This window comes from Sinohyriopsis cumingii, chromosome 11, assembly GCF_028554795.1.
Source record: "Sinohyriopsis cumingii isolate HCF-2022 chromosome 11, ASM2855479v2, whole genome shotgun sequence".
NCBI classification, from domain to species: domain Eukaryota; kingdom Metazoa; phylum Mollusca; class Bivalvia; order Unionida; family Unionidae; genus Sinohyriopsis; species Sinohyriopsis cumingii.
In genome coordinates this window covers 48,742,822-48,760,354 of record NC_142971.1, presented here as the reverse complement: position 1 = coordinate 48,760,354, position 17,533 = coordinate 48,742,822, and positions in this window count along the sequence as shown.

The window sequence follows — 17,533 nt, the reverse complement described above, 5'->3', positions numbered from 1 at the left end:
ATTGCATCATCATGACAACACTACTTGAAATTTATGGTGTATACATTCTGATACTACAAAAAGAACTTGTAGTATTATTGATTATGGTTAATATTCACAAAATTGTTATTAAAGTTTCAGATCAAAAGAACATCTGGATGGTTCTCTCTGGACTGTATGAATGCTCTGAATGAATTCCAATAGTCGTGAATGTCCTAATGTGCCAAAAGTCTTTATGTATCACAGTAATATGATTCAGGATGTCTTTGAATGAATTCACAATAATCTCAAAGTAGTAATTTAGTCCAAGAAGTCAATCAGCACTTTGTAATTTCAATGAATAATTTAAATGATTCTTTTCAGATTATAACTAAAACACAAATAAAAATTCTAATCATAGATTCCCAAAGACTGATACTAAACAGGAATGAACAATTGTTTGAGCAGAGTGTAGAATAGGTCTTACTACTTCAAGAGCCTTTGACAACTTTTATTAGAAATCAAAGATAATTAAGAAGATTAAATTTGGAATCTTCACTTGAAAGAAGTTTCTCTTTTGATGCTTCAAGTGATTGTCTTTTAGATTAGACTAAAGATAATGAGTAGTAAAAAGAGGATCACTGTGATCCGTCTTTTATTCACTGGTCAATATTAGGAGCAAAAACTGCCAGCTCAACATGAGCTCTCTTTGGCATAACTCTTGTAACTGTACAAGTAAGCTTTAAATCGAGGATTTTCATTTTCAATAGGATCAACTTTTTGATCCAATGAAGACTTGTCAGATACAAGACTAGTGAGTTTAAGTGGGGTATCTCAGACAAAACCCTGTTTTGAATTAGGACAACAGCATGATTACCCCACTCCAAGGCCCCCATTTTAGTCTAAACAAAATATGAAAACAACTGGTTGAGGCAACAGCATCGATTTCATTATTGATTACCTGTGAAGGACCTACCACTGAATCATTCGTCATCATACGAAATAGTGTTGGCTTAGATATGCCCATTTAAGGTTACTATTGTGTTTTTTTATATAACTTGAAATCGCTAGCAATTTAGATTCATATTTCACACAAAATTACAATACCTAACATTCACACAAAATTACTATACCTAACATTCACACAAAATTACTATTCCTCACATTCACACAAAATTACTATTCCTCACATTCACACAAAATTACTCTACCTAACATTCACACAAAATTACTATACCTAACATTCACACAAAATTACTATACCTAACATTCACACAAAATTACTATACCTAACATTCACACAAATTTCCAATCCAATATTAATAACTCGCTGGAATTTGCAGGTCACATGTCGGACTGTTAAATGCCTGTGCACTATTAATAACTCACTGGGATTTTACAAAATAATCAATAATTGTATATTTTGCAACACATGCTCCAAGAATGATCTCGTATAAATTTTAGACCATTCGTGATCATCTGATTTCACAATGGAGGCTTTCATTGTCATGATGAAACAAGTACAGATTAACATTAACACTCCTATGTTATGTGTTTAAGCTCAAATAAATAGTAACACAAGAAAAAGTGAAAACAACATGCTTTAAAAAAATTAATAATTTATTTCCCTGGAAAAATACTGTGAAACTAAAAAACACAGGAACTTATGGTTTCAAGAATCAGATCCAAAAATAATCCACAAATACAGTTGTATAAGTCCTAATAAAATGTTCTGATGATTTCAAGTTCGAGTCCCAAGGAAGAATTCAAGATGGAAGATGATGATGTATGCTGTATCCTGTTCAGTGTTGTTATCTACAGTTCCCTGTAGAAACAAGAAACATCACTCTGGTTTTGGAAATCCAAATAAACTTTATAAGAAATGTCTTTGTTCAAGGATTCTGTATGAGCACACATATTTCTCCAGGAAGAAAGAATTAATCCTTTTGAATCCAAATAATTCCCAACTGACACAACAAAAGAACACCTAGACTTCAAGTGTTATAAGCCCAGACTGTGAGATCTCTCTTTAAACATCTTTATTTAAACCAAGTAATGCACAATTTTGGAAATACCTAATTGTGAAATAGAGGATCACATGATTATGTTTACATATAAAAAACTGACTTAGTCCCTGTATAAGAAACAATGAATTTACTCCAAGAAAAACAATTGTTTACATCACAAAAACTATTTACAAGCCTACTGTCACATATTCAATACAGCCTCGATCTCTTATGATTCCCACAATAAAAATAAATAAAAAAGAACTTACTCACGTGGCTGTTACTAATTCTGAATTAAGGTTGGGAACCAGGCCAGCATTAAATGTTTACCAAAACAACTGTCACGGTCAAACTATTTTCTGAAAAAAATTCCAAATCACGTAAACAAAATTATAATAGCATGTAATAGAATAAAAAGCTGACAAACAAACAATAAAAATTAAAATAAATATGAATCCAATCAGATATACGTATGGGCAATATTATCAGCGTTATTTCCAAAGAGATCATCCTTATCGAGTATCGAATGATACTGGTCATGTTAATAATCTAAACTTTAGAGGGATTGTCTTTAATATTTCTGAATATCATATTTCAGAATGTAAAAAACAAAATCCTGTTACCTGGAGGTCCAGTGCAACCCCGTTATAACGCTAATTCGAATATAACGCGGTTGTGGCGTGGCTCCCGAAATTTCGTATATTCATTCGCACATCAAAAAATATTTTTTGTTCAAAGTACATGAAATAGTGTATAAATAAATTTTTATTAAGGTATTTGGTTTCGATGATAAACAAAATATATATCCTAGATATATCAGCGATCTAGCATCACAAAAACAGTAAATTAACTATTTTATAAAAATCACTACGCGTGGATAAAAAACTTTAATGGGCTTATCGGAGGTCAGTGCAACAAGCATCAGCAAAAGTAATATATATGTCAGGTCTTTGCACGGCTGTATATCCCAACATGTACTTGATAAACATCTCAAATATTGCTCTAATGAACAGAAAATATCTTTGCCTGGCGAAGATGAAAAAAAACCCCACTACAATTTACAAATTACAGGCACAAGATAAAAGTACATTTTATAATCTATGCAGATTTTGATTCTATTTCCAGTGCAAGGAGCAGAAAATAACCCTGATAAATCTTCGACAAAAAAGATACATGAACATATTTCTTGCGGAACTTCGTATAAAGTCATTTATGCTACTGATAAATCTTTATCAAAACCAGTAAGGATTTATCGTGAGAAGGAACCTGCTGTCTGGTTGCTAAGTAACCTTATCGACGAGATCGATTTCATCATGATGTTACTTACTAAGACAGAACAAATGAAACCACTAACAGTAAATCACGAAGCTGAATTTGAGTCAGCAGAAATATGTCATATTTGTAAAGGGGGGGGGGGGCGCTTTTGCCCCATGATAGAGTAAAAGATCATTGCCATGTCACTGAAAAGTATCGTGGTCAAGCATATGATAAATATAATTTAAAAGGTACCGCACCCGAGTTCGTTCATGTTGTATTTCATAATTTCAGAGGATATGACGTTCATATTATAGTTGAATTATTCGGTAATAAAGATATATAAGAAACTGTCTGAAAATGACTAACAACGATAAAATAAAGTGCATCCCAAATATCACTGAAAAGTATAAGTCTGTGACACTAGGCAAGTTGAGATTTATTGATAGTTTCCAGTTTATGGCAGCATCGCTAGACGAGCTAGTAAAAGGCTGCAGTAAGTTTGATAATTTGACTGAATAATTTGGTGAATCTGATAACAGTTTATTGACACGAATATGAATTTCCCCCTACGAATATCTTGATAATTGGGATAAATTTGATGGAACGTGTCTACCTGACAAAGATAAGTTTTATTATATGTTTAATCTTGAGAGTGTTAGTGATGACAATCATACCTATGCTCTATCGATATGGGACTCGTTCGGCTGTACAAAAAACTTGGGAGATTATCACGACTTGTATCGTTTCACAGATGTGCTGTTGCTCGCAGCTATATTTGAAAATTTCCGAGATGTCAGGGCTGATAACAACGGACTCGATCCAACTTGGTTCTTTTCGGCACCGGGAATAAGTTGGATGCATTACTCAAGCACAGTAAAATAAAGCTAGAACTATCAACAGACCCAGATATGTTCAACATTATAGAACGTGGAATCCGAGGCGAAATAAGTGTCATAAAAAGATGCAAGGGCTAATAACAAATATCTACCCATTATGATAGTACAGCTCCATCAAGTTTTATAACCTAGATGCCAATAATTTTTATGGTTACGTATTATCGGAGTCTATGCCAGTTGGTCGGTTTAGGTGCATCAGTGAAAAACAGTTTTTTTTGATGAAACTGATAAAACTATACCGGATGATGTTAGTTATCTCATAGACGTTGATCTTGACTATCCGGTTGAAGTTCATGATGCGCATAACGACTACCCATTTTGTCCAGAATCAATGCTAATCGATTACAGTTTATTATCCGATGAGCAGAGAGATTGGTTGTCTAGTTCTAGCATTTGTGGTAAATCTTTTGTTAAACAAATTAGTTCCTAATCTGCTTGCAAACAGAGATACGTTTGTCATTATAAAATTTTTAAACAAGCAGTTAATCATGGGCTAAAATTAAGAAAAGTTCATCGTGTGCTAAAATGTAATCACTCGCCTTGAATCAAGAGTTATATAGACTTAAACACAGCACGAAGAGCATCTGCCAAAACAAAATTCGAAAACAAAACTTTTTCAAGCTTATGAACAACAGCGTCTTTGGCAAGACCATAGAAAGTATTACAAAGCGAGTCAATATTGAGATCGTCAATAACGCGGAACTTCGTAATAAACTTGTTGCATCAGATGATTTCGTCAATATGAAAATATTTAATGAAAATGTATTAGCCGTTCAACGAAGAAAGACAAATCTGAAGTTGAACAAGCCAGTTTATGTCGGTATGGCAGTGCTTGAGATATTAAAATGGCTAATGTGCCAATTTTATTATGATTTTGTTAAAGTTACGTGACCTGATGCAGAGTTGTTATTTACTGACACTGACTCGCTTATGTGTAAGATAAAATCTGATGATATTTATCAACAATTTTATGATAACCGAGAGATGTTTGATCTTTCAGATTATCCAAAAACAGCAGACTTCACTATGATGATAATAAAAATATAAGAGGAAAATTTAAGGTTGAGACAATTTTGGTTCCTATGGTTGAGTTTATCGGATTGCGTAGTAAAATATTCTGTCTAAAAATAGCTGAAAATAAAGTTAAGACACGAGCTAAAGAAATCCAAAAAATGTAGTAGGTAAGGTGATAGGATTCGATAATTATAAAGCTGCGTTCTAGTTATGTTGAGATGATGGCGATAAGATCGAATTGTCATAAAATTGAAACAGATGGGATCAATAAATTTGTGTTAGGATATAAAAAGTCTGTGTGGATTTTTGCAAGGTGGATTTTTATTACAGTAAATCTCTCGCGATTCGTGTAAATTTTGTGTAAATATCAAATATATCTCGGCAATTGGCTGGTAAATTATCAATTATTTTGTAAATCACAGTGAGTTATTAATAGCGCACAGGCCTTTAACAGTCAGACGCGTGACTTGCAAATCTCAGCGAGTTATTAATAGCGGATTAGAATCTTTTGTGAATGTTAGGAATACTAATTTTGTGTGATTACTAGATGCAGTAATTTTGTGTCAAATATAAATATAAATCGCTAGGCGATTTCAAATATAAAAATCAGCAGTAGTGAGCTCATACGGGATTGATAATTCTCCAAAATAGATTCTGAGTGGGTTTGTTTGACCCAACCAAATTATTGCTGTCAACAGAAAGCCGTGACCATGAGCTCTTAATAGAAAGATCGTTTGCAATAGCTCTGTGATTATTCTGCTGCTTATATTTTAACATGTAGACCATTCTTCTTATAATACATGCACATTGGAAGAGATAAGGATTTCTGATTGTATCAGCAGTTTGATTTCTAAAAGCTGTGCTAGAATGAGATTTGGAAGTACTTGTATGAGACTGAGATGACGGTTTAAAAAAAGAAAAACAAATGCTGAAAATAATACCTAAAGACAAATTAAACTTTGTAATCCAAGGAATGATCATCAGCTCTGTGAGAAACATTTTCCAAGATTTCCACCTTTTCTTGATCAAGATAGGAATTTATATCACTATAGATGCAATTCTTGAACTCCTCATCTTATATGAACTGTCTGATATGATCATAATCTTGATCAACATTCTTTGCAGAAAACCACTGCTCAAATAGCAAATTCGACAGGGATTTGTCCACTTCTTGCCTCTGGTACCAGCTCTTCACCTTTTAATATACATTCTTTAATCAGACCATAAACAACACGTTTTGGGTGGGGATGCTTTACAGTTAAACTGGTGTACATAAGATTACAATATTCTCAGTACCAATGTTTAACCAAGAAAATGAGGCTTTCATACAACCTGTGAGACAGGAAGGGTTGACTCGGGTTGTGAAAGTATTTAAATCAAAAGGAATCAACTCATTTTGGTGTGCTTATTAAGTGGAGTTTAGAGGTGTTTAAACATATCAAGCGACTAAAGTTAAATGGGTTAAAATAATTTTTTTTAAAAACCGTGAAAACGATTGACTCCTGTCAGTGAAGACGCAAGAATGACCAAAGGCACAACCGGAGTCACCACTGGTTTGCTTTCCTTGTTTATTTAGTATGGTCAAGATACGCACAATAGTTCAGTATCTAAGTTTCAGCGATTACTTTCGTTCCAGTCCATTCCCGAAGAATAAAGAACGTGCAGTTCAGTTGTATGAAACGTGACTTTCCCTTTGGAAGTAAAGCAAGTTAGCCCCGGTGACACCGCCTTCTGTTAACTCTAGATATTGAAACATAACAATCAAATTACAAAGATTGTCTGTATGATTTAAAACACTGCCCACGATGACATTTTTTAGGCATTAGGTCGTTACGCATTGCATCAAATCCGCTCAATTCGTAAACTGCCCAAATTAAGAACTAAATTAAGTAGCTGAAAACATAATTTGAGCAAAACTTTTACCGTCTGTCCAGTGATTCGAACCACCAGATAGATAACTAACCTTTCGTCCTACTTCCACCAATTTTCTTAATGATTTATTTGATATACGGCTTTTTCTTCTTAACCGAATAAATGTTCAGTTTTTTATTGCAAGTTTTTCCTATTCATTCTACACTTCTAAAGTTATCGCTATTTCACATTTTGTTTAAAATTTTGGTTAAGTATCAACGTTGGTTAATTCAGTCAATTAACGTATCTTTTCTTCCAAACCACAGATATCACCACAAAAGGTCTAAAGCTTCGCCCTGATGGTAACGTCGACAAAGGTACATTGCATCAATGTCAGCTACCAGATCTGCAACTGTTTCATAGTACTGACTGCATGTAATGGCATCTTCGTTTGGTTTTCTTTTTGCTCCTTTCGGGTTAGTGTCATGTGTGTATTTTTTAAGGTGCGTATCAATCAAATTACGTTACAGAATTGTGTGGACATGTTGCATTTGACTCACGTGTGTTAGGTGCCTGTTGGAGAGCGCGTGATGAATCGGCAATTTATTAAGCAGAGAAAAGTAGAGGAAATGAAAACTCAATTTTCTCCTCAGATTTCAAAGATAGATTTTTCTTTATTTTTCTTTTAAGAATAGCTGTCAACATGTTGTTTGCTTTTGGGGGTGGGGGTGGGCGTATTTATATGAACGTTTGTCCAAATCGCTCGGGCGTGTTGAAAACATCGCCTTCTAATTCTTTTTGCTGCTACAACAATGGGATTTGGCGATGTTTATAGCAGACCAAAAAATGAATGATCCTAATATTTGTACCCGATAGGTCAACGCACTGAACTTAAATTATTAGCACGCTATAAAGTACTATTGAACTGTGATCAGCTAAATCATCCTATGACCCATTACATTTTGGACGCTTAAGTTTGAGAGTGGGGTCAGAGTGTATCAACTATTGAATAGTTAGAATTCGCCGAAACCGCGCGATTGCAGAACACGGTAGCTGCATACTACGGGGCCTAGCAGAGTTAAAGGACCTTACATCGAACCACGAGGCCCAGAGTAGCCGAGTGGTCTAAAGCGCTCACCGTTGCGGATCACTGCCATTTCACCTCCGTCTGCGTGATTTCGAGTCTCAGGCTCGGCCGATGTGGGTACGTAAGAGAGCTTGCCAGTAGCTTCTTGTTGGTCATCGGTTCTCTCTGGGGTTTTCACGGATTCTTCCTCCACCATTTCTACTGGCCGTCAGGTACAGTCTATCTTGTGCTGAAAAATGGCGTTAAACCCTGTAATAACTACACTGAAACATACCCTACATGAAATAGATCAGAGGATTAATTATTTTAGCAAACATAACACATTTAGGATACATAATAAGCCACCAATGCAGCCAAAAATACATTCTATATTCGCTTGTGATCGGTCTAGATAGGCGTCAATATATAGGCCGGTAACTAGTAAAAGCAAGCGAAGGAGCTAAATAGATTAATAAGGGTGGTGCATTATGGTAACAAATACTTGGATTCCGTAATTTTACTAAGATATATCTTTCTCGTTTTCTGGAATCGGGTCACTAATATTACTTCCGGTTCAGTGCCCTACTTCCGGTTCAGTACGCACGAATCTTGTTCAAGTCTGTTTGTAGAGAATATATTCCTCTCCTTTTTCTCTTAGTGTTGATTTAAAGGTAGTTGTTTATTCTTTAGAATCTGAGCTTTATGGTGAGGTTGTCTGTGTGTGTTTCGGCCACAGTGAGTGATGGGACATATTTACCATGACCCAGTAGTGAAATCTGTGACCTAATACACGATGTTTTGTTCACAGTCCAACCTCTCCAAACGTGCCTAATAACCTATGATAAGGACTTCACCGTGAGTTTATCTTTGAAGCTACTTTAGAATAAGATATGATTTGTTTTTATTGGGACAAAATGGAAAGTTCAGCAATGAGAAACAAATGAAGAGAATGTATAGAAAAATTATTTGTGACCCGAGTCCATCTGCCGTCTCATTTGCATCAGAAGACTGTGTTTACTAAATGGATAATTTTTAATTTCGAGGTCAGTCATATGAATCATACCTTGAATGTGTGCCGATAGCTGCCATTTGGACCATTTTGGCTATGTACGGAACAAGGACTGACCAAGAAGCTCCTAATGCGCTGTACTATATTTTTATTCGTAACTTCTACAGTCAACCCTACAGTCATTTAACCGAGATAGACTGAACAGATTGCTGTTGTTCTTACGGAGTACTTTCCGGCGAACAAAAAAGAATCATTTTTCTTCTGACATTCTACGATGGCATACTTCAGAGAAATATTTTTGACCTGCAGAAATAACAGAGGGGGTCCAAATGTAACTAGACCCCATGATGAGCCACTACCTGCTCAAGTAATAAAAAAAATCGTATCATACATCTTCCATGACGTTAAGGTAGCGCTCTACAGTTAGTATATACTTCTAGGAGAGGGATGGGTATAGGTGAAATTGTCTGCATTGGTAACATGCACGAAGGAGAGAATGCTGGCACACACTCCTATGCTACTGTCAAGTACTTTGTTGTCGTTGTAGGGTTTAACGCCATTTTTCAGCACAAGAGAGGCTATACATGGCGGCCATTATAAATGGTAGAAGAAGAACCCGGAGAGAACCACCGACGGACGAGAAGCTACTGGTAAGCTATTTCACAAACATCACATTGGCCGAATCCGAGACTCGAACCCACCACGCACAAAGAGGTGAGATGGCAATGATCCGTAACGGTGAGCGCTTTAAACAACTCGGCCACTCGGGGCCCCTTCAAGTACTTTGACTGAAATAGCTGTACATGTATTCATTATGGAAATTATGCAATATTTGCATCGGACAGCCGATAACATGGCTGTCCCCAAGTGCATGAATAATTGGCATAAAATAGTCCCAAGTACTCTAACGTCAGCAGTTATTAGGATATGGGCTACTGCCAGCTTAGACAATACCATCTACTGAAATGAATCATACAAAATATAAAAGTAAATAAAAAAGTAATATGCTCGTTTTATTCTGTCCAATTTAACTTTAAATTTATGGAAATGAAAATGACCATGCGGATAATGCAATTGTTTGAGACGTGCACATCTAATGTAAGGCCAAACTGTATAACCTATGTTGCACTCATCAATAAGGATCAAAATAAAGGGAATTAAAAGTTAATTTAACAATGCATAAAATAGACAGTGTCATAAATCATAACCAGTGAGGACAACCTGGAAAATTATACTTTTCTTTGATAAACCAACTCTGTGAAAAGTGCGAAACTGTAAAGCACTAACAAAAGGTCAAACACATGCGGAATACATCAGAGTTTTCTCCAGTTGCATAACTCCATTTCGGACATGATTGTAAAAAATATATAAGTTTTATACAAAGTGGACTTCTTCAATACCCTGTGCGTTGTTATATACCGAGAAGATGAATCACATGGAACTTGCTTTTCTAAGTTAACACCAAAACAATATTTTTTTGATAAAAATGATGAAGTTTAAAATAGGAAATATTTAGAATTATAAACTATGATTAAATATGTACAAAGAATGGATAATTTGATATAAATCAAAACAACGACCGCTTCTTGACATTACGTTACAAATAACATTATGAATGTATTGTGTGTTATCTTAGAATGTTAAAAATATATCCTCGATATATACTACGATGACCAGTCTTTGAAAATGACTGTATTAAATGTATAAAACCTGAAGAAAATAGTCCTGACAAATGCATTGTTATTCGAAACTTCAATGTCAATCATATACCGCATATCAAAAAGTCACCAATGCACAGAACTATTTTTATAAAATTCCAAACTAAGACGTAAATCAATCCAGTTTTGAAATAGATGACATGGTCCGAATAGATTGCGGTTTCTTTTCTGTGAAGAAATTTCCGGCGAATGAAGTATATAATTTTGTCTGGTTAATTACTGCGCGGTTATACACCAGAAGCATATTTTTGACTTGCAGAGTTGGTCTGAATGATACTACAAGTAATTCGGACAATCACAGCACTGTTGATATTATGTTCGCAGAATAAATGAGATGCTTCAACTGAGGTTAAAAAACAGCACATGATACGAACAACCCTTAGTAAAAGACCAGTATTAATTAAATTGCGTTAATTAAACTGGTCTCGAGATTGTGATTAAGTAGCGCTGCATAGTAAAGTAGAATTTCCTCGATACTGAATAATCGGCTCATCCACTGACGCATTAAAGCTACAAATTAAGTTCGAAGTGTTAGTCTAAATACATGCATATTCGTACTTTCGATTTTACGCATGTAGGGTTCGATACAAGGTTGCTTGTGGAAAGCCTTACGCAAAACGACTGCCCAATGCCGCTACCGCACAGATTAGGCGAATTCCAACTTTGAATAGATTATACGTTCAGGCCTCCCATTCCAGCTTAACTGCAAATATCTAACACGGGTTGAGAAATGTAAAAGGAAATTCAGACTGCCAACTTATATGTGTTTTGTTTTTTCATTTCTACAAAGCATAGCAACAACAAAAAAAAACAAAAAAAAAAACAACCCATACAAATGCAGCCAGGCAAAGAAAGCTATAGCTATTAAGCGGATTTTGATATCTTCTCGTGTTCTCATATTTGAAGTCTCATATGGGAGAACTGTTTAATTGTAAAACTGAAGTTAGCCGCTCTATGGCATTTAACCAAAGACTGATAGGATATTACCAATCCGCAAATTGGAAAGTTTAACAATCATTTTTGTCTTCACAATGTTACAGGCAAACCCATTTGTTCTGGATTGAAAATCCATAAGGTTGCCACTTTTCTCATCTGTTTTCGTAGAATGATAACAGTACTACTAAAACGGGAATGATTGAGAAACCACGAGGGTCAAAGCAGAAGTCATCACCATTTATTCTTACTTTGATAGGAGTAAATCCAAGGGACGAACAGTCAGTCGTAAGCGATTATCAAAAAAACTTCTCTTATGCACTGGATAATGATGATGCGATTGATTGTTAATAAGGATGTTTTATCGTAATAGTTTCACTTTTTTATAATGATCAATCATGAGGAATTCATCTATTCAAAATCTTAAGTATGATCTCGGTTATTTTTTTAGGCAAGAAATTCATTCAAGTTCTTTTTTCTCTATTTTCAATGAAATCAAAGATAGTACAAATATGCACTGTTTGAAAAATGCAAAAAATACCAAACAAACGATACGAATGAATCCCGAAGACATTTTGTATAGTTCATCTGTATAGGTTGTTGTTGTTGTTGTTGTGGGGTTTAACGACATTTTTCAGCACACGATAGGCTATACATGGCGGCCAGTATTAATGGTGGAGGAAGAACCCGGGAAAACCCCGGAAAGAACCACCGACCCACGAGAAGCTACTGGCAAGCTTTCTCACATACCCACATTGGCTGAACCTGAGACTCGAACCGCCGCAGACAGAGCATCTGTATAGGTAGACTGGATGCTGAGCCACAGTATTGTAACATAACTATATATTTTTGGGAGTTTGACTGGCTTACAATTTCTGAAATACAGTCGTCCTGATGTTTGAAAGGAATCACAGATACCTGAGCAAAAGATCATAACTGTTGGTCGATTTAAGTGATTTTTATAATCGATGACTGCCTAGCTTATCACAGGAACTATACACTTCATAGATTATTCAGATAAGATGCCTTCACTAACAAATGTATTAATTAAGCCGCCAACCGAATAAGTCATTTTGTTTCAACGGTATTATTTTCAAGGTAAGAACTGTGCTATAGTCACGTTTAAGTGATGCAACGTAATATTTGGATACACTGTAAACCTTTTATGTTGTGGTTTCATTATGTAGATACAATCCTACTGTGCGGAAAGGTGAACCTTTGAAACGACGGAGTGCGTTCATAAAAATCCAACAACAGTTTCGTCTAAATAGTATCTTTCAAGTCGTACACAAACTTTAAAAATTACGATGCTTTCCTATACATTCTGTATGCATATCATGGTATACTAACAGTCTCCACCATCAAAAGCTGATATAAATAAGTTATCTTAAGGTTTGATGTTGTTTTTTCACATCACATGTATGGACGACTGAAACTAAAATATATACTGCCATCACGTAAACTTGTATAATCAAATATTTCACAAGACTTTGTTTTCCTCGAAAAAAATTAATTTCTTTCTGCGTGATCACAAACGTCATATGTATGGCCGTATATCTCAAATGAACAATCCCATCGAATCAACCGCTGACCCGATTCGTAATTCCAAAATATGACTACAGATCTGACACGGAATCAATGGAATCAATGGATCTTATCCCATAGATTCACATGGCCCACCATACAGATTGTTTGTGTCAAGGTTGATGTGTACCTGCTTCCCAATAAGGCCTTTACGGAAGTCCGCGGAAACAATACAAACTGTTGTGGGCAGAAACTATGGTCGTTATTCAAGTCATCGAAATACCAACCGAACAATCAGACCGTGGAAGAAATCAATGGCTATTTACCTCACGCTAGCACGATCCTGAACTTGGTCATGTAAAGCGATGACTACATATAAACTTGTGTCACCAACATGAGGTGGTTCAGAGATACAGCGGGAGATGCTGCCACCAGTGCCACATTCGCTGCCAACGCATACCTTCTCCCCATGGCAGGCGTAGCAGATGCTGATAATATGACTGGATCCACTTTCAGAGCCAATATTGCTTTAGCACATAATGCTTCCTATAAAATGGAATTTTCTGCTTGACGTGCTCTTACCGATACCAATCACGAAATCTGCACGTTTCTTGCCCTCAGCAGCACCATTGGCGTATGCAGGGATATCCTCACGGTCTTCAGAGGAGTTAAACACATGCTGGTGCTGAAAAAAGACTTACCATACCAACACATGTACAAAGCAACATGAGACGATGATGGACAATTCAACATAACGTGATTGATGCTGTAGATGCCCAAACTTACACCCTTCACGATGCGCACACTCGAATTGGAATCCATACTAGCCAGATTCACCAAGACAATGTACGTCGGACAACGTCGCATCTACATATCCCAATTTTTTGTAGCTCAAGCCACCACGTCGTTGGGAGTCTCCACCAATCCAAGCAGTGAACTTCCAAAACAAGTCTTCGTCGCGTTTCAGCTGCCAGCGCAGCGTACGATGGTCAAACAGAAAACCAGTACATGTTTAACCATCTCAGTCTGTCTCGTACTCACTTCCGAATCAACTCAAGACAGTATCCGGAGAGAGAACTTGAATGCAGCTTCTGATATTACTCTTGCGCGTACATGGTGCTGATGGAAACCATACAGAAGTACCAAGACGTGGACACGGGTAGACATATCCCGCTGGATGATTTCGCTAGCTTGTATCCAATCTTCCATGTCGATATCTCCAAACATTCCGAGCGTCTCAAAGATTCTTCAGCCGACATTGAAGTCAGTTGGACTGCGAATCCAGAGCTGATTACGTCTGTTACGTGTTAGTCACCTCAGATCGATTCATGACGGTTGACGTACTCGATTGAAAAATGAATTTCCTTGTATAGACAACCATGCCTAGAAAAAAGTCACGATCCTCAAAAGAAACAACGCGAGGTCGGATTCATTGCCACCACGATCGTTCCTTCGTCGAGACCATGTTACTCAAGTTGTTTGCCTCTGTTTTTGCACCGTCAGGACTGGCCGCAGCGACAGGAGCCATTACCGGAGCTACGCCAAAGTCAGTGATGGGCCATGGAAGGTATGGCAGCAGAGTTTATGGAAGAGGAGGACGACACAGAAAAGCCATCGTGACCTCATCCGGCGGTTATGCCAATCGCAAACCATCTCAAAGAAAAACCCCAAACAATAGCATTTTATATAACATCATGTCGTCGCATACTCCATTCGATGGCATGCTGTCACAGCAACATAAAAAAGTATCGCTGTCGCAGCCACACATAAAAGACTTGACTATTTCCGGCTGGAAGCACAACACTAAAAGAACCGGATAGACTCGTGTTGACGTATCGCCAGGCGACTTACGTCGCCAAACATAAGCTTGCGCGGAAAGGTATCATAATGATTTTGTCCACATCGAAGCTGTCCAAACAATGAGATTTCATCGGACCTCTGTTAGCAGGGATCGCTGAAACGTTACTGCCAGGATTCCTCGGCATCGGAAAAGGACTCCAACTTCCTGGAACCACACCTTAAAAGGGATTCACCAATAAAAGCATGAGAAATAAAAGTTTTAACTTACTTTGATCTCGAGCATCTCTTAACACAAAGCGATGGTACTTTAAGAGGTGTCTTTTCCAAGAATCAGTTTCCTGAATACGTCACGTCAAATGAGAACTACATCATTAGCCTACAAAATTATTACGATGAACATGGCACTTACTGTGTCGCCGTCATTAATGATCTTCATTCCAACGTTGTCGATTATTTCGATTGGTTTGGAATATCTCCTCTCGACGAGGTCGTACGCTATCTCTAGCAGCCTCCAAAAGGAGTAGAGTACCACTCGTTACAACTTCAGGACGTCAACGATAGCACGTGCGGATGGTTCTTCATCGAGTACTTCCAACATAGGTATAAAGGACAATTTCCTGTCGAAACAGTGTTATCGCTAAGAAAAAAATATAATATTTTCTGAAATAATATCCATCATAACATAGCAACATGGACTCGTTGCGTCTAAAGTGCAAGGCCAAAATGGAGAGTTCAGACCTCGTCCAGGTGGTCAGCAACAGTCATCGCCTCATGTGTCCCGTGTATGGTTCCCAAAAATTATATTTCGTCAAGCAACATGGATTGGAAATGTAGAATGGATCTGTAGTAAACATGAATTGTTGAAGATACTGCGAGATCTACATGAGCTGCGAAGAGCTTCGTGTAGAAAGAAACCTATGCATGTTAGACTATAAATGCTGCGGGAAACTTCAAATTCTTGGGAGAGACGTGGAGGTGCATGCGCGGATTGGAAAACTTCCCAGACCTCGGAGAGGATGGACGTTGCCAGGACACAAGTACATAGGACCGTGGAATCTCTTAGAACAACAAATAGATGAACAGAATCAGCTACTGGCAGGTTAGTATCCCTACACCATCGTTGATGCCATCTAGATGTAGCACGATATATGTTACCGAAATCATCCCGACGACAAAGCGGATGCGATCCAGCCATGCTTGGGACTTAAAAACACTCAAGCAAAAAAAAAAAAAAATCAGGGAACATGTAGATTGATCTCTTAGGCGTGGCATCATTGGTACCAAACATAACTTGGGCATCAGTATTTCAGATAAAATGGAAAAGTTATCTGTGGTAGAAATCTTGCGATGCTCGCAGAAGAACTGCATAAACCTGCACGCAGCATGTTCCATGACGCAGAGTCATCGCTGTCGCGGCAGATGATATATGGTCGGCTTGCAGGAGCGTCCAAAACATTGACTGCTGCATACCATATAATTTTACACTGCTACTCATGTGTGTAAACATACGCTGCTATGGCTGCTTAGAATCTTCGTCAGAAAGCAAACTATTCCCTCAGCATCCACACGATCATCAGTCCTGATCTCATTCCTGAAGGTGTTTCTAAAAGAAGGTCTCACTTACTCACTATGTTAGCCCAATACTAAACGGGTAAAACATATCGTCGCCACCAGTCCATGCTGGCTGACACTGTACTATGTACATTACTAGGACAAAAGTACAACAGCGATAGAAAACTGTTCTTTAGCATATAAATAATAACAACTTAAAATGTCATATTTCGTATATTTAATTTGTATTGTTTGTTGGGTTTTCTTAATGATTATATGTTATGTACATCTGCAATTTTCTTGACTTTGTTCAAAATCAAGGCCATGGTGTATCAGTAACATTTATTTTGTGAACACAATAACAAGAAGATAATATGGTTCTAAGAGTATAGGCTACGTATTCATATCATTACAGATGGAGGTTTACACGTTTATTTGGATCTGAGTCATGGACATAAGGGAGACTGCACTAAAGCCTGGCTCTAGTATTGTCTCAAACAGAATCTGTCTTATTTTTGTGTTAAGTTTTTAGTTTAGTTTATTCAAATTATTATTCACTGAAATTACAAAGTTCTCAATAATATTCTTGAACTGGAAATTTAAGTTGGAATTATAGTGAATTCAGACACGAACATTTTGGATTTTATTATTCTGACACATAAAAAGACTGTAACGACATCATCACACTCCAGGCACTGGGACATTAGCACGTTCGATAATACAGGCACACCAACACATTCAAGATACTAATTTGTTTGGAATACCTCAGAGATTCAATTGGAACTTCATACATTTGGATTTGTGATAGAACGCTTAAGGCTATTTGGGATTTAATACACAATACTAAACATTCTTTATATGTTTACATTTTGTATTCTATCGAAATAAATTATTAGTTGAATTTATATAAAATTATGTGGTTTTCGCTCTTTTCTATTGCTTAGTTTAAG